General features: G+C 49.2%; 1 protein-coding gene across 1 annotated transcript in view; it reads right to left on the reverse strand.

Annotated features, from left to right (window-relative positions):
• The window catches only part of SMG1 (SMG1 nonsense mediated mRNA decay associated PI3K related kinase), a 2768248-nt gene that overhangs the window by 302809 nt on the left and 2438124 nt on the right, over positions 1-27315 (reverse strand). The window lies entirely within an intron of this gene.

Here is a 27315-nt window from a genome sequence, read left to right on the forward strand (position 1 = left end):
AGAGCCAGTCGGCCCACTACTGGGGAGCTGTGTTCCACGACCGTGATGTCAATGTTTCTTGGCATTGGAGGGGGGAGCGGAAGAACCTGCGCAAAGTCCACTGCTGCTTCCTCCTGTTGTCGCTGGTTGATTTATCAGGCCTCTGCGTACCACGGACATGAAACCCCTTGAAGCAGGTGAAAGCGCAGGGTTTAAATTCAGTTCTGCCCTAAAATTGAGGGAAGGATTTTTGCTCTCGCTTTGTCAGGATGGCCAAGGACTTGGCAGTTTGAGTGGAGGCTGTCTTGTCAACTCGTCATCGGTTGACGAATCAAAGAGGTCCACGCCCTCAAAGGGCAGATCAAGAATCCGCTCTTGCACGTCAGACGAAAACTTAGTGGCATGCATCCACACACTCTTTCTCATCTCGACACCCAAGCGCACCCCAATGCTGGCTGTGTAGATGTGGGAGACTGAAGACTCCATGAGGTCCTCCGTAACAGCTCAGGCATCCGCCAGACCTGTCTTGAAGGAGGCTTGTTTCTCCAAAGGGAGGTCAGGCAGAAACTCTGAGCTCCCGCAACAGCTTCTGGTTACCTGCAGCTAAAAGGGCGTCAGCATTAGCTTGCCACAGATGCAGTCCTGAAATGACATAACAGCGTTTGCCCAAAGAGACTACGTTCTTGACCTCCTTGGAAAGACAACTGGAGGTGGCTCCCGTGGAGAAAGAAGACAATAGTTTAGAATATAGTGAGGCTGCAGTCACCACAGAAGAAGGCGGCTGCGGGTGAGATTCCAGGAGGATTGGCTCTCTGTCCATCAGCCTGAACCTGCTGTTAGGCAGAAACCTGTGCAGTTCCCTTAGGGACCATTGTAAAAGATTTAAGACTACAGGTGTTTGGCAGTAAACCCACTTGGTAGCAGTCTGTACCACACAGATTCACTTGGTAGCTGTGGCTGAGCAGTCAGACTTCCCTCAAGAAGAGTTAGGCAGTATGCAGAGTATACACAATAGGTACAGGGACACAGTAGTACAGACAAACACTGACCAGAGCTTTGGTGTAAAAGTATATAATTATTTATTTAAAAACACACTTGTAGTTTACACTAGCAAAACGAGGTGAGTAAATTCAGCACACAGTCACTATCATTTATATATATATATATACAACCCTATTCATTTATTAGACAAGTCTTAGTGAGAAACACACACTTATTTTCAGACAAAGGTGAGCGCTCAACATAGGATGACACTCTAATAAGTTATAAAGAAAGGGAGGAAAAAGGCAGAGTTAAGGAAGCACACAAGTTTCAATACTTTTACAAAGAACCACAGTAAGGCAGGATAGGCAGAGTTCTACTGCAGAGCAAGGAAGTCAACTGCAAGGCCCACTCTTGGAAAGAGCAAGCAGAAGGGGTCCAGGTTCACACAGTGGGGTTATGCCCAAAGAATCTTGTAGATAGTTTGCACAAAAAGGATGAAATTCAAGTCAGGAAAAGTTAGCTAGGTTGTCCCAGGCTGGCCCAGGTTAGAAAGTCGAGGCTTTACTGTCACCCCGAACGATCTGTCGCAAGGGAAGCCAGGCGGGACACAGTACCTTAAGTGTGAAGGAAGCTCCAGCGGGGGTAGTTGTTCCTGGCAGCAGGTGCAAGTCGGTGTTTCATCCAGAGGAAGAAGAGGTCTCGCCGTGGAGGAAAGATGAAGGTCGTTGCACTGCCAGGGAAAAAACCAGCCGCGGAGTCCTCCGGTTAAAAGGTACTACCCTTCTCTTCGCGGTAGTGGTAAACCGTGGTATTCCAGTTGCCGGGGTGCTTGGCACGGGCAAAGCGGCCACGAGATGCCCCAGGAAGGTGAAAAGAAGGCAAAACTGGTTATCTCCACCAGTCAAAGGAAGAAGAGTCTCCGGACTGGAGATCTCCTCCGTCGGGAAAAGTGGTGAGACGGTTCAGCAGGGCTCCACCGGTGGTGTCGTCGTTGCAGGTCGGCTCAGCTTCTCCCTCTTCGGATTCTTAGGTCCTGTGGCGACTTCTGAAGTTCCAGTCCCCAAAGCCCTGATTTTATGCAGCACACCCCCATTCACTCAGCCTAGCTGTCAATCAAACATGCTAAGTGGTGAGCCGGCCGGCTCACCACTTGGGCCAATCACACAAGAGTGCGACTTGAGTTACCAAGGTAACTCAGTCCAGGGTGCCTAAACCCCCTCCCACACCCCCTGTGGTACCCAGACAGAGTGGCACCACTTTTGGAGGCTTTGGTGGAGAAGCCTGCCAAAAAGTGGAACAAAGGGCTCGACTTGGGTTGGAGTCACAGAAGAGAACACAAACGCCATTTTAGAATCAAGTTCTGGCAAAAAATACCAACCAGTGAATTAATATTAAATACCTAGACCGGCGGTATGTTCGAGGCTATAAGAATTAAATAATTAAAGTTGGTAGCCTCGAACAATGGGAAAATCCCATAGAGATATATTTGCGATCGAATATAAAAAGTAGTATCCACTGCCACCAGCCAAAACTCTATCAGGGGGGATGGAGACGTGCTTCCTCGAACAACAGACCCCAGGGCAATCGAATTGCCCCGACCAGTACGTCCACAATATGATGGTTTGTACTGGTTTTTGTTCATAATTTGGGACTAGCAAAGCCAATGGTGACTTTACATGCCCTGGGAGACACTAGTCAGTCCCAGGGTATGGAGTCTATGTTGGGGGGTCGCTACGACACCCCTGGGTTACGGCACGGAGGGTGCTGTGTAACCCACATAAAAAAACACGAGACCCTATGGAGTAAAAGACCCCATAGCCCATAAAACACATGGAAATTCAAAGGAACACCTCAAATCATGTCTAAGAGTGGGAACAAAGGAATCTCACTCTTAGCAGGAGAGAAAAAAATAAACCCCAAAAATCCAGCAAAGCTGCTGGGGGACTCACTAGGTTTGGGAAATTAGCCTTACAGAGAATTCTCCCTAACAGCTGTCCAGCTTCTTGTCCATCTGGGCGTTGGCCTTGGGCTTCTCCCAGACCTTTTCTTGCCACCTGCAGGACATCCTTCTGGAGAGGGATGCCAGACCGGATTGTGGCACGCATGCCCAAAACCTCTGCTAGCACTCCCAACTCCTTGCCCCCCCCCTGCACCCCCAAAAGGGCTCCACTAGGCCCTAAAGGCCGCCATGAAAGGCCTTAACGGATGCCGAGGGTTCATCATCCTAGGCGTCATCGTCCCACCCCCCTTTTTGACAGACTGCGGGGAGACTGGGCCCTGGAACACAGGTCCCGCTTAAGTCCAGAGCCGAAGACATATCCAACCACTGTCGAGAAGGAGGCATTGGTGGTACAGGAGGATGTGGAGGGGTCTGAACAGCCAGTAGGGCCTGGTCCGGGGGAGGGACCGGCACTGGAACCGGTAGCACTGGAGGAACAGGAGGAGGACCCAGAGGAGGAGACCGGGGGCAGCACCTGCAGGATCACCTCTTTTACTATAACCTTCAGGAGCCCCGTCCTCTGAGGGGAAGGCAAGAGGAAGAGTTCAAAGAAGCGGTTCTCACTAACCACGGGATCCCCATGGGCCCGGCCCTCCGAGGCGCTGTGTCGTCACTCCAGGTCAAAGCGCTGGGGCGCTTGAGGCGTCTAGCCGCAAGGCTGCGATGGGTAGATGGACCCCAGAGGAGAGCAGATGCCTGTACCATAAAGACCGCTGCCGCTTCCAGAGGGAAGGGGATTGGGATCTTCCTGCAAAGTCCATTTAATGGCTGAAAGCACGGGCAGGCCGAGAGTTGAATCCAAAATGGCCACCGTTCTAGCAGGCTCTGCCACGTGCTGCTCCGCCATTTTGAAGCTTTCCACCACGACCTGGATGAGAGTGCACAAAGGCCCTGACCCAATAGAGGCCTCAGACATGTGAGGATACAGCTTGGGTTTTGCACCCAAAGCAGAAGCCTCGACCTCAGATCACTCTGCTCGGCGCTGAGTCACTGGCCGGACAGCCAGTAGTCGTAAAGCCCTGACTTATGACGTTGCAGCGAGTTCCGGTAGGCAGGAAGCCCTCGACACCTGTGCCAGTAGTCATGCTGGATCGTGCAGAGGACCAACTCTCGGAGGTGGCATTCGACGATTCATCACCCCTTGGTGTCGAAGAAGAGGATGTACTTGATTGCCCTTCCAAAGACAGCCTGGTAGAGCCCCTCGGCTCCGGAGCCGGTAACCTGGACGGCCTCAGGTCTGCCAGTACCTAAATCCGAGGAACCCTTGCCCGTGGGAACCCCGGGGAAGGAGTTGCCGTGCTGAGGAGCCGTGCTGAAAGGAGGGCATACCTTGTCTTGATAAGAGGTCCTGGAGACAAAGTCCTTAAGGTGGGGCAGAAGAAGTGTGGAAGATCTCCCTCCACTGCGACAGCCGATTCTTCAAAGTTCTGTGACCTAGAGTGCTGCAAGCCGCATACACGTCCCAGCGGTGGAGGGGCCCCAGGGTCTCAAGACAGAGTGCATTGGGGTCCGAGGCTGGGAACGATCGTTGCATAAGGCACATCTTGTGAATCCTCCTGCAACCGACATGCACCGGGGGAGACGAGGCACTGAAGGGAGGTTAAATAAAATTGAAGAACAAAAACAGGGAGCAAGCAGAACATTTTAAAAAAGTCTCTGCGCTGGCTGCCAGTTCAGACAACGTCCGTACGGAAAAAGGGACTGAGTTTAGACACCGAACCTCCGTGGGGCTTTGCGGCACCTCTACATGCTACACAAATTTAAAGGAGAAATTTCAATTTTTCGATGCCAAAGATTCCGGTACCGCCCCCACGTTGGGGGGACTCCTACAAGGATGGAAGAAAGGGGACAGGACATATGAGTAAGGGGAGACAGTATCCCTGAGAAATCCCATGCCTTGCTCATGCGTCTGTAGTAGCGTTATACCATTTTTTGAGATGCCCCCCTACCAGCGTAGAATGGTATACGATTTTGCAGCAGGTGCCGCACTGGAGGGAGCAGATGTAGAAGTGGTCTGTGTCGTCTTACCTCCTCTACCTCTTGGGGGGTCTAGAGATGCGCCTCTGGCCTTGGCGGGTGGTGGCTTGTTTTCCTTTTTGGCCATAATTCTGGTACTGAAAGTGCTTGCCATAACACAGCGAGGGAGGCTGGGCAGGATGCCTTACTGCGGTCCCTAGGGATTTCGCTGCTGCCTTGCAGGCCCGCAATTTCTCCAGGCTATCATAATTCTTGGGTACAAATAAATGTGACAAATTAATGTATACATTATAATTGTTTATTTATAGTCTGCTTAATACCAACGAGTGGTATATAAGCGCGGGATCGTGATTCCAACCTGTGTTGCGCTGCATTGTCTTACTTCCAAGACAAATGCGTTGACCCTGAGCTATCCTTCCTCCCCCTTGAAAGCAGTCCTTTCATGCTGATGGAGTCAAAGAATGCAGCAGCAGACAAGGGTGTCTGTGGCGTTCATATCTCTTGAATCCTTGCCGAGGCCTTCACCGATCCCAGGCTCTTCGGTGCACAAGGAGGTTGGTGATCCGAGACCCTGCTGGCATTTTTGGGCATGCTGGGCTCCAAGGTCTTTCTCCCGAAGGAGTCAGACCTGGTTTCTCGAAGACCTATATCATCTTGGTATGAAATTCTTCCCACTTTTTTGCTGAAGCGGTTTTTGAGGGAAAAAGTACCTGCCTCTCCAGTGAAGAGTAAGACGAGTGAAGGGAGTCGCTACTCGAATGGGATCTTTAAATGGTGCTCTTTGACCGTTTCTTCTCCCTCTGGCGATTTCTCAGTTTGTCGCAGAGCCTTTTTTGTCAGCAAGTTTTCGCTTTAATTGTGTCTAACTTGGTGACTTTGACATAGAACGACCCAGAGTTAATTTGGAGGCTCCCTCCTTAAGGGCTTTTGGTGTCATGTTCTGATATGAGCCACAATCTGCCACTACATGGTCGGCACTGGTGCACCACTGTCAAATTCTCTGCACTTCTTGAAACCGAAGGTTTTCAAGTCGACATGGTCTAAAAGAAAGAAAGTCGAAGGAATTTCAAGATTTGAAAAATGCATCCGAGAATTTCTGTGAACTGATCAACGCATTCCAGAGTAGCATGCTGGGCATGTGGAAAAAAGGAACTGAGGTTAAGGGGCACCAATTGCGGTATTTGTAACGACGTAACATCACATCCAGCACCAAAGCTGACGACTCAAGGATCCTCGACACTGGACTGCACAGCTCTCCCTGCTGGGAAAAAGTTTCCAAGAGCTTTGTAAAGCAGGAAAATATATCCAAGATGAGGATTCCATGGGAAGACACAAACCATTAGAAGTATATATTTGTCAGTATATTAGTGTACTGTTTTCTGTGTATGGACTAATTGTACCTCTGAGTCAACCTGCTACCTCAGAGTTTAGCCTTGTCACTCTAACCATGTCAAGGTCAAGTACACTTAGAGAGTTTTGGCTTTCCATTTTACGTCCAGTGTGTTCCTTCTATGGTTCCGGGTTGTAGCAAACTCAACACAGGGGACAAAAATGGACTTAAAAAGGTCAGAACCCTTGTTTTAGACCTTCTTAGCTGCGTGACTGTAATAACACCAAAGAACACTTCGACATTGAAGGGTAAATCCTATACAACTTGTCGAGGGCCCCTTCCTTCAAGTGTGACAAATGGAGACAACCAGTACAATGTAGACTGACCTCAAGACGCACACTTTGCGCCGTTGTGAGTCAATTGTCTAATCTCGGACAGTCCTGATTACAAATGTGCTTGTACATGGGATGGGAGATCTTTGATGGATTCTGCCATCTCTTTCGAGTCTCAAGTTTCCAATACAAGCAGATCAGCACTTGCTTGCCTCAAATGCAGGCATGAGTTGGTATAAACCCATTTCCAATGCAATCCTGGAACTTGTACTCTTTTCTCGGTGGATCACAGATGGAAATTGACCCGAGAATTCACTTTCACTAAACCAGCCACAACCACTTAAGATTAAGACAGTGGATTAGTGAGACATCTTGAACTCTTCTACTACATTTTGTCTCCCCGCTTCTGTTGGTAGGTTAAGAGGAGTAAGGCTTTTACCAAACCCCATTCACAATTGGAAATATATTTGGCTGTATCACAATACCGAAGCAGTCATCTTAACTGGAAGAAAGGAGCGGGGAAACACTTCCAGTCAAGGTTTGGGTGGAGTCTGATTATGGCAACATGATTGACTTCAATGTACTAGACAAAAAGTGCTTCACCAAAAACCTAGTTTCCTCTTGGCCTTCATCAGCACGAGGATCCCTATTCGTGCCCTGACATTTGGGAGGAGACTCCACTGAGTGTGGCTCTGACAACAGGTCAAGAAGAGGGGCATGAGGAACCAACGGAGTGCAGGAGCACAGAGGCCTGCACATATGGATTTGCAAGGGTTGCTATCCAAAACAGCAAGTTTAAATCTGGTTGAGACAATGATGTCAGGGTAGGAGGAGGGGGCAAACATGGGTCCTAATGGGTACCCTTTTTGGGGTTCCTATGTGGGGTGATTTCCCATAAATTGCCTATCTGATAATCCCTCATTAGGGAAGGCTTGAACTGATAAACGTAATGCTGAAATTTGGAGTTGATGCCATGAAGCATTGTGATTAAATGTACACACCCACAAAGTTCCCATATGGGATAACTCAAGGCAGGGAGTGTCCGTCTACACAGCAGTATCCATATCAGTCTGCTGTCAGTGTTCATTATTGGAGGCAGAGTACCAATTAGAGGAGCTCTTGCCATCCTTTAAAACCCAATGTTGGCGCTTGTGCAGAGTGTCACCAGATTATCAGTCTGCACAGTTACACATTTGAAGTCAGCCATTGGGACCGCCAAAATTAGCTGGAGCCTTGTGGACACTGAGATAGTTGTTAAATTTCTGTTGTTGGGAATTGAAGTATCTCTCTGCCTAGTACTTGCTTGCATTCTATAATCGGTATTGATCATGCCTTACAAGCTACACAGCATGAAAATGACCTGCTAAAACCAACCTGACTGCTGAACCCAAGTGCCCTTATTGAAGCACTGGGGCTTGAAATCTGCTGTAACTTAAACTATGCAGCTAATGACAAAAACTGCAGCACCATTAAAGCTTATTTCGGTCATGCGGCTCTCAATATGATGCATGCAGATAACGTTGGGGCCTTGGAAGAGTCTCATTAGACAAGTGAGTGTTAGTAAAGATTTCGCTCTAGGCAAATTTACCACCATTATTTATGTATCCCTAAACATTTTGTTTTTGTTTTGAACCTGCCCTGGCTTTTTACAGGGAAGTGAAGCCTTCAGATTCACTCCGCTGGCCTTTTGCTCATTTTGAGAAACTGACTGCTACTTCAGACTATCAGTACTGGGAAACAATGTTTCCCTTTTATCTTTTTCCTTTTTGGTAACTTTTTGACAGAGCACAGCATCTTGCAATGCAGTGCAATGGGGATACTTTTGTATCACCCTAGACTTTTACACTTGGGATTTTTGTTTACTTTTATATGTGCCTAAAGACAAGCTGGTGGCAGTCGATATCATTTTAGCATTTTGCATTATTTTTAGTGTGCACATTTGCATTTACCGCGTTTGGCTACAAAACGTGGCCAGTGCCCTAAAACAGCCGTGCCACAAGATTTCTCGCTTGTTTTTTGATCATATTATTGTTTGGTCATCTTCCTGCCTTCTCAGGTCAGGAAATCCCTTATACAGTCATGCATTCACACAGGAAAGCTGTTGCTTTCGCAGGCTACTGCTGGCCGGGTGTGTGTGGACCCAGGATGTGGATGGGACCGTCTTGTCCCCCTCATATCTGGGGTGCCTGCAAATCTAGGTGTGGGACATAGTAAAACCCACAGTGGTCCCCGATTGGACCATTGCTGGCTGTTTGAGTGAGGAGATCCTTACCATTGGTGGTTTTGACTTGCTTCCAGTCAGGATTTAGGATAAGAAGAGGACCATTGCAGCCGTTTCTTCAGATCAGCTTTGGCGCCAAGTATCCAATATAGAAGAGCAGCCGACTGAAGATCGGTGGACAACTCCCAAAGAGGCCAGGCATCCCCTTCCTGCGGTTGGCCTGAAGCCCTGCTGGACTATCTGATCTGCCAAGGCCCTGAAAGGTGCCTCAACCCTTGGACTGGTGGGACAGACTAGACACTTTTGAGAATCCAATCCAGCCATCCCGAGCCTTCAGAAGTGTCCCTGAACTACTCAGTGGACTGACCAGCTCTCCAGTGGGCTACCTCGATAGAATTGTCGCCATTCCACATTCATTGCCGGAACTTCGATGGCCACTAGCTCATGGAACAATGAGTCTTCCTGCCAAGTTTCAGCTTCCTGTCTTCAAAGGATACTACTCTGGAAGGTCTTCTTCGACCGCCACTGATGAGATGCCAGCCATCGTTGCTGTGCGGTGACAGTGAAGTCACTTCCTTTTGTCCTGTGAGGTGTCCAGAAGAGTCCTGCATCAGTGAATCGTGCTTGCCTTTTTCATCAGGGGTTGCCATCCTGAACCAGCAGCCGACCTGACAAATCCTCGGACCAACAACCAATAGATAGCCTGCACCGGAACAAATGATGGGAAAACCCACCTCAGTCGACCCATCTAGTCACCTGGGATAATCAGAGTGAGACGGGTAAGAAAATTGCAACGCATTCAACCTCCCCCTGTTCTCCTTAGATTAAATCTCAGAATAAACGTTGGTTATTCCATTCCAACGCTTTTCGATCTTCGGATCTAAAAGCTTGCATCTGAAAGATAGGAATACAATTTTACTGAGGTGCAACGTCGTTGAATATCTTCTGGAACATTTCACCATCACAAGACTCTTGCCACATACACCAGTGCCCTCTCCTAAGAAACTTTGAAACTTTTGGGCACAAGGACCCATACATCATAGGGATTGGACTAGTAAAGTTGGGGAATACTTCTGGTTAACTAGTTTCATTCTACCTCATCACTACTTTACCTTCATTTAGTTGTCTAAATTATTGCATGCATTCTTACAAACCTAAAGGTGACGGTATACATTTTTGATAATTGAGTATTGTTGACCTTACCACTTGCTTATTTCATTTCTTAGTGTTTTTTTGGGCCAATAATACATTTAGTATTTTGTACGTACCTGTCTAAATTTAATTATTGCGTGCTTCACTTTGTGGACTCATTGTGGACTCACTTTCTCCTGAGACTAAGCATTGACCACTCTCCTTTCAGAGTTCTCTGTTCACTCTAACTAGGGTGCCCTCCTAAAATCTATCCACCAGGCCAGATTCTAGAAATCCATCTTAACAGTGGATCATGATACACTGATTGATAACTTCTCTTTATTAAACCAGTGCTGCAGCATTCAAGGGGAAGCTATCATGGCAGATACAATGATCATAGACGTTTGCAAAGATCAGTCACAGCTGCACACAGGAAACAAAGTATTTCTACTCAAGAAATAAAACTCTATGGCTGATACTCTGAATCTAGAACAAATAATGGAAACTACACTCAGGACTTTAGAATCTACTTCGATAGAGGTAGAATACTCCACCCAATTAAGCCTAATTAATGCCACCAGTGCAGTATTGGAGTTGTGTGTGGATTTACAAAGCCAACAATAGAGCAGATGCACAAACTGCACCACATTGAAAAATGAATTGCAATTGCTTGCGGCCAAACATTCTATCTTGAATAGACAATCCAAACAACCATCTCCTTGCACCACTACAGCGATCCAGAATCTTCAACAGGCACAATTACATAATGAAATGTAATCTCCTACTACAAATAACACTTGAGAATGACCCCCCCAGGGCAGACCCAGCCCGTGCTGTCCCTTTGGCTAAGTGCCCCAAGGCAAGGTGCAGCTGCTGAAGAAGTAGCTCCAGTACGTGTTTGCCTGAGAAGCCAGTACACAGCCGTCAACAAGCAGTGACTGAGAAGGTAAGTGTGGTCTGGGTGGGGAGTACATCAATCTCTGTATTCCAAAAAGCTCTGCCACTCTCCTTACCTGCATAACATAGCACAACAAAATTAGCCAGCTAGTAAACAGTATTCCTATTTACTGCTATGTCCCATACTTAAATGTTCTCCTATCCAGATATCTTAAATCTAGGTGTTTTGCATTTACTGTTGTGCATCCAATTTAGAAGTTCACCCTCTGTCCAGGTGAAGTTTAAGCATGCGTCACATTTAGAGTGAATTGTGAATTTTAACAACACGTCCCATCCAGATATGATATATGGCATTTATAACGCGCCTATACACAAGTGTTTCAAGGTGCGACAAGGTATGGGAGGGAAACAGAGGGCAGACAGAGACAGCGATCTTACTAGGCCAGGTGACATTGAGATTGCTCAAATGCAGGGGGGGGGGTTGTGCAAGGGGAAAGGGGGCGGGAAGTGCAGTACAACGGATACATATTAAATAAAAACCACAAATAAGAACAATAAATAAGAAGTGAGGCCAACTGGTGGCAGGTGCAAGAGAAAGTGCATATATCTGGTGTCAAGTGCTGGTAGGGGCTGTAGGGATACAGAAACATCCCCAGAGTGCAAGGGTTGCTGGGGGGAGGGGGGCAGTGCAGGTGTGCAGCTGGCGGGGAGGGGACCTGGGCCCGAGAACAGAGGGTAGCCAGGTGACCAGTGCAGTTTCAGACAGGAGTTCAGCAGGGGAGAGGAGGAGAGAAAGCAGAAGCAAAGAGGAAGGTCTTGAGGTGCTTCCGAAATTGGAGAAGGTTCTCGTCAATTTTCAGAGAGGCAGGGAGGCTGTTCCAGAGGGAGGCCCTAGCCGAAGAAAGAGATCTACCACCAACTCATTGCTTGGAGAAGTGACTGACCCTGAGAGAGTTGGAGGCAGATGAACAAAGAGCTCGAGAAGGAAGATATTTAGGAAGAGAGAGTTGAAGGTATTGAGGCCCCAGAAGGCCTTGTGGACAATGCAGAGGGTTTTGAACTTACTCCTTGCAGCCACTGGGAGCCAGTGCAGAGATTTCAGTCCTGGAGAGATACGATTCCTGGGCTTGAGGCCAAGGACAAGTCTCGCAGTCCTGTTTTTGATGTGTTGCAGAGGGCGGAGAGTAGAGGCAGTCAGATTTTGAAAGTCTGTTGCAGTAGATAAGCCTAGACAGAACCAGAGCTCTGGAGACAGTGAGCTTCTGGGGGAAGGGGGAAAGCAGGAATACCTCTAAGAAGATGCAGCTGGTAGTGTGACTTCTTAGAGACGTCAGAGAAGTGAGGCGAGAAGGAAAGTGTGGAGTCGAAGATGACTCTGAGGTTTTTAGCCTCACAGGTGGGAGCAGGAAGAGGGCCAAGAGAGGCCAGCCAGAGTGTGACAGGAAAGGAGGGAGCAGGTGTGCCGCTGAGGAGAAGCTCAGTCTTACTGGCATTAAGGCAGAGATCATTGACATCACACCACTCCTGGATAGCAGACAGTCAGAGATGAGAGAAGGAGAAGAGGAGGCTGAAGGTAGCTTGAAAAGGAGCCTAGTGTCATTCACATAGCACTGAAAGTTGGGGCAGAGCGCGGGAATGTGGTGGGCAAGAAAGAATTGTGAAGTTTAGCCACACGTCCCATTCAGATAGAATTGAGAAGATTAACTATGCATCACACTTAGATAGAATTGTGACGTTTAGCCATGGGTCACATTTATATACAATAGTAATTTGTCACAACAGATGGGACTGTGTAGATTAGCCACATAGAAGAAATTAGCGAGTAGCCAAAGCTACCACTGTTAGGGAGAATTCTCTTATAAGGCTAATTTCCCAAACCTAGTGATTCCCCCAGCAGCTTTGCTGGATTTTCTTTTCTTTTTTTTTTCTCCTGCTAAGAGTGAGACTTGTTTCCTCCCACTCTTAGGCATGATTTGAGGTATGTCTTTGACTTTTAGTGTGCTTATGGGCTATGGGTTTTTTTTTCTCCATCAGGTATCATCTGTTTTTTGTGTATGTGTTACACAGCACCCTCAGTGCAGTAACACAGGGGTGTCATAGTGACCCACAAACATAGACTCCATACCCTGGGACTGACTACTGTCTCCCAGGGCATGTAAAGTCACCATTCACTTTACTAGTCCAAAATTGTGAACAGAACCAGTACAAACCATCATATTGTGGAAGTACTGGAAGGGGTTAATTAGATTGCCCCTGGGTCTGTTTTCAAGGGGGCACTCTCCAGTCCCCCCTTGTCGAGTTTCTGGCTGGTGGCAGTGGTTACCACCCAAAATATTCTACCAGAATATGTCCTATGGGATTTTCCCCATCGATTTTAAACACATCACTTTTTGGTGCAATGTTAAAGATACCGCTGGTTTATTTATTTAATATTAAATCACCGGTTGGGTCTTTTTGCCAGAACTCTTTTCTAAAATGGCGTTTGTGTCCGTCTCTGTAACTCCAACCAAGGTCGGGCCCTTTGTTCCACTTTTTGGGGGGCTTCTCCACAGAAGCCCTCCAACTCGTGCTACTCTGTCTGGGTTCCACAGGGTGTGGGTGGGCGAATTGGCACCCTGGACTGCATTGCCTTAGCAACTCAAGTCGCACTCTGTTCTCATTGGCCCAGTGGTGAGCCGCCCGGCTACCTGAAGAAGAGTTCGGGAAGAGTGTCGGGTGGGAACTGGATAGGCTGAGGAAATGATAAATGGCTTAATAAGGAGACTGAAATACAGGCACATGTACCACATATTGACTCGAGTGATGATTGGTTAATTTAGCTGAAGGTGCATACAACCTATGAAATCATGGTTCTTGAAGGAAGAGAAGAATGTGATAAATTGGACCATGCAGAGGCTTTAGAAGAAATGGACCAGAGTAGCATAAAGGAGCAGCTCATCAAGACTAGATTAAAATAAACTAAAAGTAACAATCCCTGTGGTTCTACTTTTGCGATGGTGCATCTTTTTCGCACAGGTGGATGCTAAATCGAGCCAAGGGTCTATCATTAATGGACCTCATCTCCCCCATTGAGAGTCATTAAGAGCAAAGATATTGAATGCATAGTTTTTTAAAATAAGATTCAGATGCTCACATTACATGTGTACATCGCACATTTAATTAGATTGTCTCGTTGATATTTGAGCATCTACACATTTTCTGCACACGAGTTTGGAGAGCATTCGTTATTTTATTACAAGCACAGGAAATTATGGAACGGTATAGTAATCTGCGTGTGACAAGCTCAGATACTGGTAGGAAAGTTAGCTCTCTCAATGTAATAGAAAAGCAAGATCAACCGTTTCAATACAAAGAAGAGTAAGGTTTGATTTTTAAAATCCTTCCAATCAGGCTCAATCTGAGACCCTGAATGTCCTGTTTTGAATCTATTATCCTGGAACACGAGTGGTAATGCACATTTTATGAGCAGCCCTGAAGGTTATTACATTTTTCTCTCTACATCCTATGTTACTACTTCAGGAGCTACTGATAGATGGTTTTACCACTATTGTTAAATTGGCACACAAGGGCCCAAGGGGGGAGACACTCTGGGGGCCTGTTGATTGCTAACAAATTGTAGTATTATAGAATATAGTTGAGATTTCTTGTCTGCATGTTGAAGAGGCTACTATAAAATACAACATTGGAAAGGAAAATTAAAATCCTGCTCATTAATGTCTATGACCACACAGGTTGCAACCTCAATGATACGATGAGTAACATTACATATCTCATCTTCACTTATTCAAGTAATAATGCAGACTGTACTAATCTAATTGGTGGCAATTTTAATTCCTTTTCCACTAATTCGATGAGATTATTCTCATTCTAAGATTTAAAACATCCCTGATTTTAGTATGCGCTTAAATGGCAAGAAAAATTGATGTAATCAAGGCAGAAAGTGTGCACAAGTTATGGAGGAAAATGGTCTTAATATGTTAAATGGCTGAACATCTGGAGACCTTCCCGGCAACTACACATGGACAATGCAAAACAAGGTCAAAACTACTGATTGATTACATATAAACGGTCCTAAATTCAAAATAGTTAAAACGGTTCATATTCAACCGTCAGAGTGTGATCATGCCAGTATGTCCCTCATTCTTATCTGAAAAAGTCCTCAATTAAAAGTTATAATTATGGAACATACAAGGTAAATAGGGGGAAGAACCGTATACTTTGGTCGGTGGTTCATATTTGCAGACTCAAACGTGTGAAGTAATGAAAATAGAATCGGATATGATACCAGGCTTTTTTCTCCCACTGAGAGTCCTGAATGGATGGCTGCAAGTAACGTTTTACTAGATCCTCAGCCAAATTGATAAACATACCCTCTGCAACTAATAAATACATCTATGATGTGGTTGTGGCGGGGAAAAAATGAAAAATGCTCCGATTCATCTGCATGGTATCTACAGATTGGACGTTGAGCCCTCAGACTGGCAATCATAACATTGAACAACTAAAAATGAAATTTAAAATTTGGCTAAGGAGACATAAACCATCAATGAAGATGGTGCAAGGAACAAGTTACTTACCTGTAACTGTTGTTCTCCAGCATGGGTCTGGCATGGATTCACATGCTCATGAATATTCCCCGTCAGGCCGGGAATCCTCGTTAAAGAAAAAAATCGGTATCAGTTTCGTTTCTGATCTGTCTTTCTCAGTAGTAACCAATCACTGGTCTCTGGGTCATACTGCCCCCAGCCAATGACTGCCCTCTCCCTAAGCCCCGCCTCTGGCAGCCATCCTCAGATTTGGTAGCACATAAAGTGGCAGTAAGACCAAGTGAAGAGCCGTAGAGGGGTAGGAGGGTGGGGTTCGCATGTGAATCCATGCCAGACCCATGCTGGAGAACAACAGTTACAGGTAAGTAAACTTGTTCCTTCTCCAGCGTGGGGTGTGGCATGGATTCACATGCTCATGAACATAAGAATACATACAGTGCACACATGCACAACCACGGGAGGTGGCAAAGGCTCAACATTAAGCATTACATCAAAACTCAGCATTAAGCATTTATTACCTCCTCACCAGGCTCACCTTAAGCTAACAGGTTGCGCAGCACTGCTTGGCCGACCCTGGACTCCTCCCTGGAATCCCGGTCGACGCAGTAGAATGTCGTGAAGGTGTGCGTCGACCTCCAAGTAGCAGCCCTGCAGATGTCCAGACAAGAACGCTGTGGTAGCAGCAATAGCTCTGGTCAAATGGGCTCTTGGACGGCCGGGCAACGGTCGGTTTGCCAACCGATTACAGTGCATGATGCAGCCGGAGAGCCATCTGGAAATGGAAGCCTTCGAGAGAGCCTTCCCTTGGTTCACAGGTCCAAAGTTCACAAACAGCTGTGATGTCCTTCGAAAACTCCTTTGCTCAGTCCACGTAGAACTTCAGCGCTCTAGCTACATCCAGCGAGTGCAAAGTCCTCTCGGCCGACGACAAAGGCGATGGGAAAAAGACTGGTAACACTAAGGGCTCGTTGAGATTGAAGTCCGAATGCACCTTAGGCATGAAGGAGGGGTGCGTCCTCAGCACTACCCTTGCATCGTGAAAGGTCAGGTATGGAGGTTTGCAGGATAGCGCCTGGATCTCTCCCACGCGCCGTGCGGAGGTGATGGCCACCAGGAACGCTGTTTTCCACGACAAACTTTAACAGGGACGAATGCAACGGCTCGAATGGCAGACCCATGAGCCTGGTCAGCACCACGTTGAGCTCCCACGCGGGGGCAGGTGCCTTCACCGGCGGGAATGATCGAAACAGTCCCTTCATAAATTCCTTAACCAGGTGATGAGACCACAGGGATGACCGCCCTGTAGTCCTGGTGTATCGGGAAATCGGTGCCAGTTGTATCTTGATTGAAGCGTGAGATAGTCCAGCTTTGGCTAGCAACAGTAGGTACGGCAACACTTGAGGGGCCGTAATCCGCAGAGGGTTAATCTTCTGTACCCGGCACCAGATAGAGAACCTCTTCCACTTATGTCCGTAGCACTTGAGAGTTGAGGATGCCCTGGCCTTCGCAAGAACGTCTCTGCAGTGGGCCGGGATATCGTACCCTCCAAACTCGAGTGCTGCAAGAGCCAGGCCTGCAAGTTCAGCGACTCTGGGTCGTGATGAAGAATGGCGCCTCCTTCTCTGGATAGAAGATCTGCATCCGTCGACAGCTTGACTGGTGGGGACGCTGGAAAGTCCAGAAGGTCTGGGAACCAGATCTGTCTCGGCCACGCCGGTGCGACGAGGATCATTCTGCACCAGGACTTCTTAAGCTGGTTGATGAGTCGGAGCAGCAACGGCAACGGAGGGAACGCATATAGGAACAGGCCGTCCCAGGGGAACGAGAAAGCATCGCCCATGCTCCTCGGTTGGGGAAACCTGCTGGCGAACCTCTGGCACTTAGAGTTTGTCACCGTCGCGAACAGGTCGATCTGGGGTTTGCCCCATCGCTGAAAGAGTCGGTCCACTTGGTCCTGGCGTAGTACCCACTCGTGGCACGAGCGCAGCTCTCTGCTGAGTGAGTCGGCGATGGTGTTTTTTATGCCTGTCAGATGAAACGGCACCAGAAACATCCCTTGCGCAATGGCCCAATGCCACAAATCCTGGGCTTCCTTGGATAGGGCTGGGGACCTGGTTCTGCCCTGCTTCCGGATGTAAAACATTGTGGTGGTGTTGTCGGTGAAGATCCTCACTACCTTACCCTTGAGGGATGGGAGAAAAGACCTGAGGGCCCAGAACACTGCCAGGAGCTCCAGGATGTTGATGTGGAGCGGCTTCTTCTCGGGAGCCAAAGGCCTCTCGCGTGGAGATCTCCGGTGTGCGCTCCCCACCCTGCCAGGGAGGCATCCGTCGTCACCGCTACCTGGTGGGCGGGGGTCTGAAAATCTGTTCCGGCCGCCAGATGAGCGCAGGTGCCCCACCACCGGATCGCTTGACGGAAGGTCTCGTTGAGGGGGATCCTGTCTTCAAAGCTGACCGTTGCTTGAATCCAGTGGGCATCGAGGAACACCTGTAGAGGGCGCATCCGCAGCCTGCACAGGCACATGAGATATATGCAAGAGGACATCATCCCGAGGAGGGACTTGATGGACCTCACCTTGGCCACGTCCGTGGCCAGCAGATGCTGCACCTTGCCTAGGATGGCCTTTGTCCTTTCCTCCGACGGTGAGGCCAGGCGCGCCACTGTGTCGAGCTTGGATCCCAGAAACGGTGCGACTTGCGAGGGGACCAGGTGGGACTTGGGGAAGTTGATGGAGAACCCCAGGTCCGTGAGTAGCTGGACGGTCTTCTTTGCGTGTTCCACGGCGAGCTCCCTTGTCCTTGTGCGGATGAGCCAATCGTCCAGGTAGGGGTAGATGTGGATCCCCTGTAGGCGCAGCCGCACCGCCACTGGAGCGAGGCACTTGGTGAAAACCCTGGCTGCCGATTTCAGTCCGAACGGGAGGGCCTTGAACTGGTAGTGCCACCCTTGGACCACAAACCTGAGGAACCTTCGGTGTCCTCTTAAAATGGGGATGTGAAAGTGTGCATCCTCCAAATCCAACGACAACAGGAAATCACCCTCCTCCAGCTGTCCCAGCACGTGCTGGAGGATGACCATCCAGAACTTCTGTGACTTGATGTACTTGTTCAGTCGTTGCAGGTCCAGGATGGGTCGCCATCCTCCTGTCTTCTTTCTCAGGAGGAAGTACCTTGAGTATACTCCGGAGACCCGTAGCCTCTTCGGGACAATCTCAATGGCACCTTTTTTGAGCATCGCCCTTACCTTCAATAGCAGTTGAGGGACGTGATTTTCCTTCCTGACCGCGGGGGCACTTTTTTTAGGAATTTGAGGGCGTCCCCTGGGCCAGGGCATCCAGCACCCAACGGTCGGTGGAGATGGACTCCCACACGCTGACGAACTTCGCCAGCTGGCCTCCCACCGGGGTGCTTCGGTGGGGGCCCAACACCACGGTCGGTTCAATCTTGCTTGGAGGACGCCTTGCCGCCTTGGCCTCCCTGGCGACGACGGTGGGGTCCACCCGACTTGCCTCGTCCTCTATAGGCTTCCTGCGACGAGGAGCGGGCCGCTTGGCGGTACGTAGAGGAGCCACCGCTGAATCCCTTGGAGGCACCGTGCTTGCCTCCGGTGCTCCGAAAGGACGGCCTTCGTTGCCAGAGATCGCCTAGGGCCTTAGCTGTCTCCGTGTCTGCCTTGATGGCTTGGAGGGACTCATCCACTGTTTTCCCAAACAGATTGTTCCCGTCGAACGGCATGTCCAAAACCTTGGCTTGTACGTCCTGGCGGAAATCCGTCGCCTTGAGCCACCCTCGTCGTCTAAGGCAAACGCTTTTGCCTAGCTGGCGGAAAGCGGTGTCAGCAATTTCCATTGCCATCGTTATGGCGTGGTCCGACGCCACCTCGCCTCTTGTCGTCCGGTAGGAAGTCCAACAGGGGGGCGATCTTGTACCATAACTCCCTGTCGTAGCGGGCCACGATCGCGAGGGCATTGGCCGCCTTTATTGTTGTTGCTGCCGACGAGATAACTCGTCGTCCCATTGCGTCCAGCTTCTTTCCTTCGCAGTTCGGTGGGGAAGTTGAGGTTGAGGCCGATGCCCCGCCCCCCCCCCCGCTGAGACGACCGAGTCATGGGTCGGTTGTGCCGTAGGGCACAAAGGGGCCGCGTCGGGGACCCGGTACTACTTCTCGTACCGATCCCTCTTGGCAGGCGTCGTAGACGGGTTCTTGAGAAGGGTGAGACCCTCGTCCCAGATGTCATCCAGCAGAGGCACGGCGAGGATTGTTTTCCTCTTGGCCTCGCGCCATTGGTAAAGGAAACCTTCCTTCTCTTCAGGGCAGAGCTGGAAAAGCTCGGATGCCCTGGTGATCATTGCATGGAAAGATCTGATCTCGTCGGGCGGGGAGGCCCGGGCTGGGGGCGATGGGAGCTCCGTCCCGTCGTCACCGCCGTCATCATCATCGTCGGTACCCGTCGTGGCCGTGTCCATTCCCGTGTCATCCCCAGGAACGGGGGAGGTGGGCAAAGGTTGAGTAGGCCACGAGGACTGAAAAGGCGGGGCTGGATGGATCCGTCTTCTCTTGTTTGGGGGGCTTCCCGCCGGGCCTGGCTCTGGTTCCGGTCCCTCCGTCGGTGGTAAGGGCAATCTCGTCCTTATCTCCGAACATAAGGATTGTATTGCCAACAAAATGGCCGCCGAGTTGTCCTGCGGCTCCGGAAGCGCCGGGTGACTAGGAACCTCGCCGGTGCCACCGTCGCTCTCGTCGTCCCCTTCGTCGGGATCCCTCCCGTGGGAGCGGGCCTCTTCGAAGCCCTCGTCCAGGCCCTCTAAGACTTCTACCAGCTCCTTCTCGGATGCTGTGTCCGCGTCCACAATAGCCACCGGCCCCTCCCCCTCTTTTTCCGCCGGGGTCTTCACGGGGGTCTTTTCGATGGGTCTGAAAGAGGCTTCCCTCTGCGGAGGCAGGGAGAGACTGTGCCCCCGAGGTCGCCTCCACTGGTGTAGCCTCCACAGGCTGCGCCAGGGCCGCCGCGACTTCCTCGATAGAGGCCTTGGCCGGGTGAATCAAGGCCTTTACCACCTTCTGTGGCCTTCATCTTGGAGGGAGGGTCACCGCCTCGCTCCCCCTCGGCTGGATCCTTCGAGCTGTACCGGGGCCTCTCCAGAAGCTTCGCCGGGTTCTCGGCCTTCCTCTTCCCTGTGCCAGAGCGTTGGCTCATGGTTGATGGCGCTGGAGAGGATGCGCCCTGCCCGGCAGGCGAGGAGCCCGACTGTTCGGCGCTCCCGGTGCCCGCGTTGCTTTGCCTTCTGTTGGGCCCCCGTCGCCGGGGCGCCCCCACAGGACTTAGAAGACCGCTCAGACTTCTCACCTGACGGGCTCTTTCTTTCCAGCCAGTTGGAGAGACGAAGGTGTCGGTCCTTGATGGTCCATTCTGACATGTTCCTGCAAAACGCACAGTCCTTTTCCACGTGCGTTTTGTCCTCATGAAGGCAGCAGAGACATTTCAAGTGCTCGTCCTCGAACACATTCTGCAGCTGGCATCCAAGGCAAACCCTGAACAGCTTTCCGGGCGTCGAGCTTCCCTTTTCCTGGGCCATGTTCGGGTAGGCCGCAGAAACTCCTGGACTCCTCCAAGAAGCGTAACTCGACGAAATCTTCACCCTTGAGGGGGGTAGAAAAATCTGACACGGATCCCTGTTAATCGGATGTAGAGATGGTGGAGCTTGAGGCTCTATTTGACCGAAAAATTTGAAATTATCTTTGTAAAAAGCGTGAAAACGCAGCAAAAGCTCGAGAGCTAAACACAAGGACTCCCAACACGAGAGTGCGGTAAAAATCTGAGGATGGCTGCCAGAGGCGGGGCTTAGGGAGAGGGCAGTCATTGGCTGGGGGCAGTATGACCCAGAGACCAGTGATTGGTTACTACTGAGAAAGACAGATCAGAAACGAAACTGATACTGATTTTTTTCTTTGCCGAGGATTCCCAGCCTGACGACGGGGAATATTCATGAGCATGTGAATCCATGCCAGACCCCATGCTGGAGAATGGCAGGTTTTGTTAAGTCTTCATAATAATGATTCAAAAAGCATATACTTCAGAGATAGGTATAACATACAACTGGCCTCTAAACTTAATGCAGTGACCATATTTTCATTTGGGATAGAGATAGTTTCGTTATAGGCAAATTAACACCTTCTTGTGCCCCTGGACCGGATGGTATGCCAAATATAATTTGTAAAGCTGCACCTTATATGTTTGGCCTTTTCAGTCACACATTCTTTTCAGTAAAATAAAAACACAAGCAATACCCATGTCTTGGAGGGAATCCCTTTTAGTTCTGGTCTATAAAAAGGGTGATAAACTAGATCCCAACAATTATCAACTTTATACGATGGTAAATGCGAAATGTAAGCTTGCTGCCTCTTTTGCAACTCATGGGTTAATGCAAACAAAATACTTCAGACTAGTTTTAGGTTCCGTTTCTCCACTCTCGACAACTTTATTACTTTTCAATATCCTATTCAACAGGCAAGTAAAAGAGACACTCCACCTCTTTACATTGTCTTTATAGATTTTAAAGTGGATTACATTGCAGAAATGGAAATTCGCTTACACCCGTTATACTTTGTACAACAATTATATTCTAATACCACAGTTAGGATTCGCCTTAACCAACAAGGGGAATATTCAGAAATCATTCATACCAATCATTGCCTAAAGCAAGGCTGTAGCTTAGCTCCGATATTCTTTAATCCTACCTTTCACAATGTACAGAGTATTTCTTCAGTTAACCATTATCCTCTTAAGCTGGGTCATAAGAAATTATGCCGAATGGCTTTTGTAGATGACGTTATATTAGCGGACCAAACAAGGAGGGTCTACGGTAATCTATTGTTGCTCTATTACGCTAATCATAATGGGCTGGTTATCAACTTTCATAAATATAAAGTAATGGTATTTGGAGGAAGAAAACATTGAAGAACTGCTCCCAGTGCATTGTCACAGGGCAACTCCACTATTGTCACTGTAATTGAAATAAATTCTCTGGGCGCACTTATTACGAATAATACCAAACTAGAATTCAATCTTATGTTAACATCTAACATGGTTGCTAGATTAGCCTTTATCAAGAGCTTTACTAAAAGCTCAGTAGGTTTTTCCTTGGAGGGCATCCGAAAAGTGTACTTTCCAGAGTGATTCTTGCTATGATCTGTGGTGTGGTAGCATATTTCAAACTAAAATTGGCATGGCTACATACTACAGAAGGGAACATTTGGAAAGGTATCCTTGGACTTGCCAAATGTGTCCCTATACAGACAATCCGTTAAGAGATAGGGCTCCCATTTTTAGAAACCAAGGTAGAAATGAGGCGGTTTGTGGTTGATATCAGAATGAGGTTGTCGCAAACTGAGACATTAAAGGGACACTTTGGAGATTTGATATGGAAAAGCTGCGGTACACGCCTACCTACATACATAGACCAGTGCAAGGATGGAACAAGTTCTTACCCGTTGTATCCTCAGTAAAACGTAAGCAGTTTAGCTTTAAATTTAAATCTGCTTGTCTCCTCTATAGCCCATCAGTGTCCTTTGAGTCATACGGCCCTTAGGCACTGACACTCGTCCTCCTAAGCTCCACCCCTGTTGGATAGCTTCAGATTTGGTAGCGCAAGTAAAATGGTAGTATGAACCACAAAGAGCCAGAGAGGGGAAGGAGGGAGGGTTTTGCATGTGAATCCAGGCAAGACCCATGCTGGAGAACAAGAGTTACAGGTAAGTAACTTGTTCCTTCTCCAGCAGGGGGTCTTGCATGGAATTACATGCTCATGAATACGATTACACAGCAGTACATATACACAATCACGTGAGGTGGCAAGGCTCACATAAGCAATACACTTACCCCTGGAACAGACTCACCTCAAACAAACAGGTTGCGTAGCACCGCTTGGCTGACCCGGGACTCCTCCCTGGAATCCCTGTTGACACAGTAGAATGTCATGAAGATGTGGGTAGACCTCCACGTATGCAGCCCAGCAGATGTCGAGCAGGGGAACACCACAGAGAAACACTGTAGTTGCTGCAATGGCTCTGGTGGAGTGGGCTCTCAGCCGACTCTGAAAGCGGTCTTTTGGCCAGACGATGACAATGCATGACAGCCAGAGGCCATATGTATATAGAAGTCTTAGACAGGGCCATCCTGTGTGCCACAGGTCCAAAATTGAAACTAAATCAGAGATGTTTTCCGACTGTCTTTAGGGCACACCACGTAGAACTTAAGGACATGAGCAACGTCCAGCTAATGTCATGCCCTTTCAAGCAGGCGTAGAAGGGTTCGCGAAGAACATTGGCAGATCCAAAGGCTTGTTGAGGTGAAAGTCTGATGGCAAATTTGGCATGAAGGTGGGATGAGTCTGAAGCACCACCTTAGCAGCATGGAAGGACAAATACAGCTGCTTTCAGGAGAGCATCTGAATCTCCCAGACCCACCTGGCCGAGGTGATCGCCACTATGAAAGCGGTCTTCCACGATAGGAAGTTCAAAGGGGCACAATGCATTGGTTCAAACAGAGGCCCCATAAGCTTGGACAGGACCAAGCCGGGACAGGAGCCTTCACCAGCAGAAAAGTCCAGAAGAGACCCTTGAACACTTTGACGAGCCTGTGCGATCACAGAGAGCTTGCCTGGTGCCCATGTGTATCGGGATATGGCAGCCAGATGAACTTTGGAGGCATGAGCCAGGCCAGCCATAGCCAGTGAGAGCAGATACGGGAGGAGTCGTAGAACCGTTATCCGCAGCCGCGTGATCATCTGCACCTGGCACCACACCGTGAATGGCTTCCACTTGTGTCTGTAGCAAGACAATATAAAGGGGGCTCTGGCCTTGGCCAGCATCTTTTTGCATTCCAGCAGCAGGGAATAGTGCCCAAATTCTAGGGCTGCAGGAGCCAGGCCACAAGGCTCAGTGACGCTGGGTTGTGTTGCAGGATTGCTCAGGTTTTCTCTGGAGAGGAGGTCGAGAAGTGGAGGCAGCTGGAAGGCCGGAACCACTGAAAGATGGACAATGTCAGAGTACCAGATCTACATCGGCCAGTGCGATGAGGATCATCCTGCAATGGCAACATTTGAGTATGTTGATCACATGTAACAGTAGTGGAATTGGAGGGAAGGCGTACAGGAAGAGCCCATCAAAGATGAATGAGAAGGCATCCCCAAGACTCCTCGGCTGAGGAGATCTGCTGGCAAACCTCCGGTACTTGGAGTTGGCTGCTGCCCCGAAGAGGTTGATGTGGGGGGCAAGACCCCACCGGCTGAAGAGCTGAGACACTTGCGCTTGGTGGAGCTCCCACTTGTGACAGGACCGCAGATCCCTGCTGAGCGAGCCTGCCATAATGTTCTTGATGCCTGCCAGGTGAAAGGGGACAAGGAACAGGTCTTTAAGAATGGCCCAGTGCCACAGGGACTGGGCTTCCAAGGAGAGAGCAGGGGAGCGCGCCCACCCGGTTTCCTGATGTAAAACATGGTGGTGGTATTGTCCATGAAGATCTGTACCACCTTCCCCCATAGCTGATCCTGGAACGACTTTAGGGCCCAGAAGACTGCATGTAGTTCCAGGACGTTTATGAATAAGTACTTCTCCTTGAGCCAGAGACCTCTGGCGTGATCTTGTCCTGTGTGAGCTCTCCAACCCTCCAGAGGCGCGTTGGTAGTAACTGAAGCCTGGTACATAGGGATCTGAAAAGGAGCTCCCTGAATGAGATGTGGCCGAACCAACCACAATTGAAGGGCTTGATGGAATGCCTGATGGAGGCCGATCTTCTCTGTCCATGTGCTTGTGACCTGCTGCCACATGGCGTCTAGGAATTCACAGAGGGGCCACATCTGGAGTCTGCAAAAGGGAACCAGATAGATGTAAATTTGTCTTGTGCTTCCCTCTGGAACAGCTTCCCTGCCTCTCTGAAATGTATGGGGATCAGGCTCCTTCACAACCAGTAGCCCAATCACGGCCTACAGCGCACTAGGTACTGTATCTGTAACCCTACAGTCCCTGTCTCCTCGCACATACTTAGAGCTGGCCACCCAGGCAAAACTTACTTGAGCTTGCTTATTGCACTCCCCCCTACCCTCCCCCTTGCACGATCTGAATGACACATGGCCTAGTAAGATAGTTTGTTTTGTCCCCATTGTCTTCCCCTTTCTTGTCTTGTCGTGCCTAGAAACACTTGTGTACAGGTGCGTTATAAATGACTTATATCATATCATGCAGATGATATGAGGACATCATGCCCAAAAGAGATTTGATGGCCTGGACTGTTGCGATGGGCACGGTCGACAGTGGCTGAATCCTCCTAGGAGGGCTTTCAGCATCTCCTCTGAGCTTGTTGCCAGAGCCGGGCACCCAGGAGTAGTGCGTTCTGTGATGGCACCACGCAGGACTTCGGATAATTGATGGAGAATCTGAGCAAAGTCAGAAGGTGTTTGGTCTCTGTGTGTTGGGTTGCCAGTGCATTGGAGCGGGAGTGGATGAGCCAATCGTCCAGGTAAGGTTAGATGTGAATTCCCTTGAGGCGTAGATGCACAGCTATAGTGCCAATTATATGGTGAATACCATCTGAGCCGATTTCAGGCCGTAGGAAAAGGCCTCGGATTGGTAATGCCACCCCTGGACAACAAAACACATGAACATCCAGTGTTTGCGATGAATGGGGATCTGGAAGATGCGTCCTCCAGGTAGAGTTGCCAGAAAATCCTCTTCCTCCAGCTGATCGAGCACATGCTGCAACGTGACAATCCAGAATGTTTGGGACGTTGGGTACTCGTTTAGGCATTGCAAGGATCGGTCGCCACCTTCCCGACTTCTTCCATACCAGAAATATGTGGAGTACACTCAGAAGCCGCTGAAGGGAACAGTTCTAGTGCCCCTTTTCATAACATGGCCTGAACCTCCTGTATCAGTTTGGCCATTTGAAGATCTTGACGCGTGACAGGAGGAATGCAGGGGCATCGGTCTTGAAATTCTAAAGCGTCCCCCTGCTGAAGAACATCCAGCAACCATTTGTCCGCAGTGATCTTTCTCCACTGATTGACCAAGTTTGATAGTCGGCCTTGGTCTGCACGCCTGTGCTAAAAAGTGTGGCCTTCAGCCAACCCTGGCGACAGAGAGCCACACCATTCCACACTGGCAAAACATGCAGTTCGCCATGTCGAGCCGACCGTAATTGCGTGATCTGAAGCCACCTCTCCTTCTTGGAATAGGGCCTCAGCCTTTTTGTCTTCAGGGAGGAAGTCCAGGATGGGTCTGGGCTTGTACCACAGCTCTGCGTCGTATCGAGACAGGATGGCAAGGACATTGGTGGCAGAGGTTGTTGTGGTAATAATGCGCTTGCCAGCCGCATCAAGCTTCTTGTCACCTTCCTGGTCAGTAGGCACCATGGATGACAAGGGTTTTGATGATAGCTCAGAGAAGGCTGTGACCCCAAGAGCCGAATCCAGGACCCGGCACTTCTTCTCCAGCCTGTCACGCTGTCGTGGTGTTTGCTGCCTTCCTGATTGCCAATCTATCATGATCAATGTATTCTTTATTATGCGTTTATACACCAGTATTTCAAAGTGCAATCGTGTATGGTAGGGGAAGACCAGACAAATGATCTTATTTAGGCGTGGTACATTCAGATCATCCAGGTGCACAGAACGGGAAGTTAGAGAGGGAGGGGAGGGGAATAGGGACAAGTGCGTCCAGTCCCACCAGAACAAGGGTTAAGTGCAGAAAGATACCAGTCTCATGGGTCGTAAACAATGTACAGTAGTGCTGAGGCAAGTGCAAGGCCTGGAGCCAAGTGCAGGAGACTGGCGAGGAAAGCTTGGGACCTGTGAGGCTCTGAAGGTACACCAGGCAGCCAGTCAGCGAAACTGAGCAGAAGTAAAGGAGAAGAAGCGAGA

Source organism: Ambystoma mexicanum, chromosome 2q (assembly GCF_040938575.1).
Source record: "Ambystoma mexicanum isolate Mex_15411 chromosome 2q, UKY_AmexF1_1, whole genome shotgun sequence".
NCBI lineage: Eukaryota > Metazoa > Chordata > Amphibia > Caudata > Ambystomatidae > Ambystoma > Ambystoma mexicanum.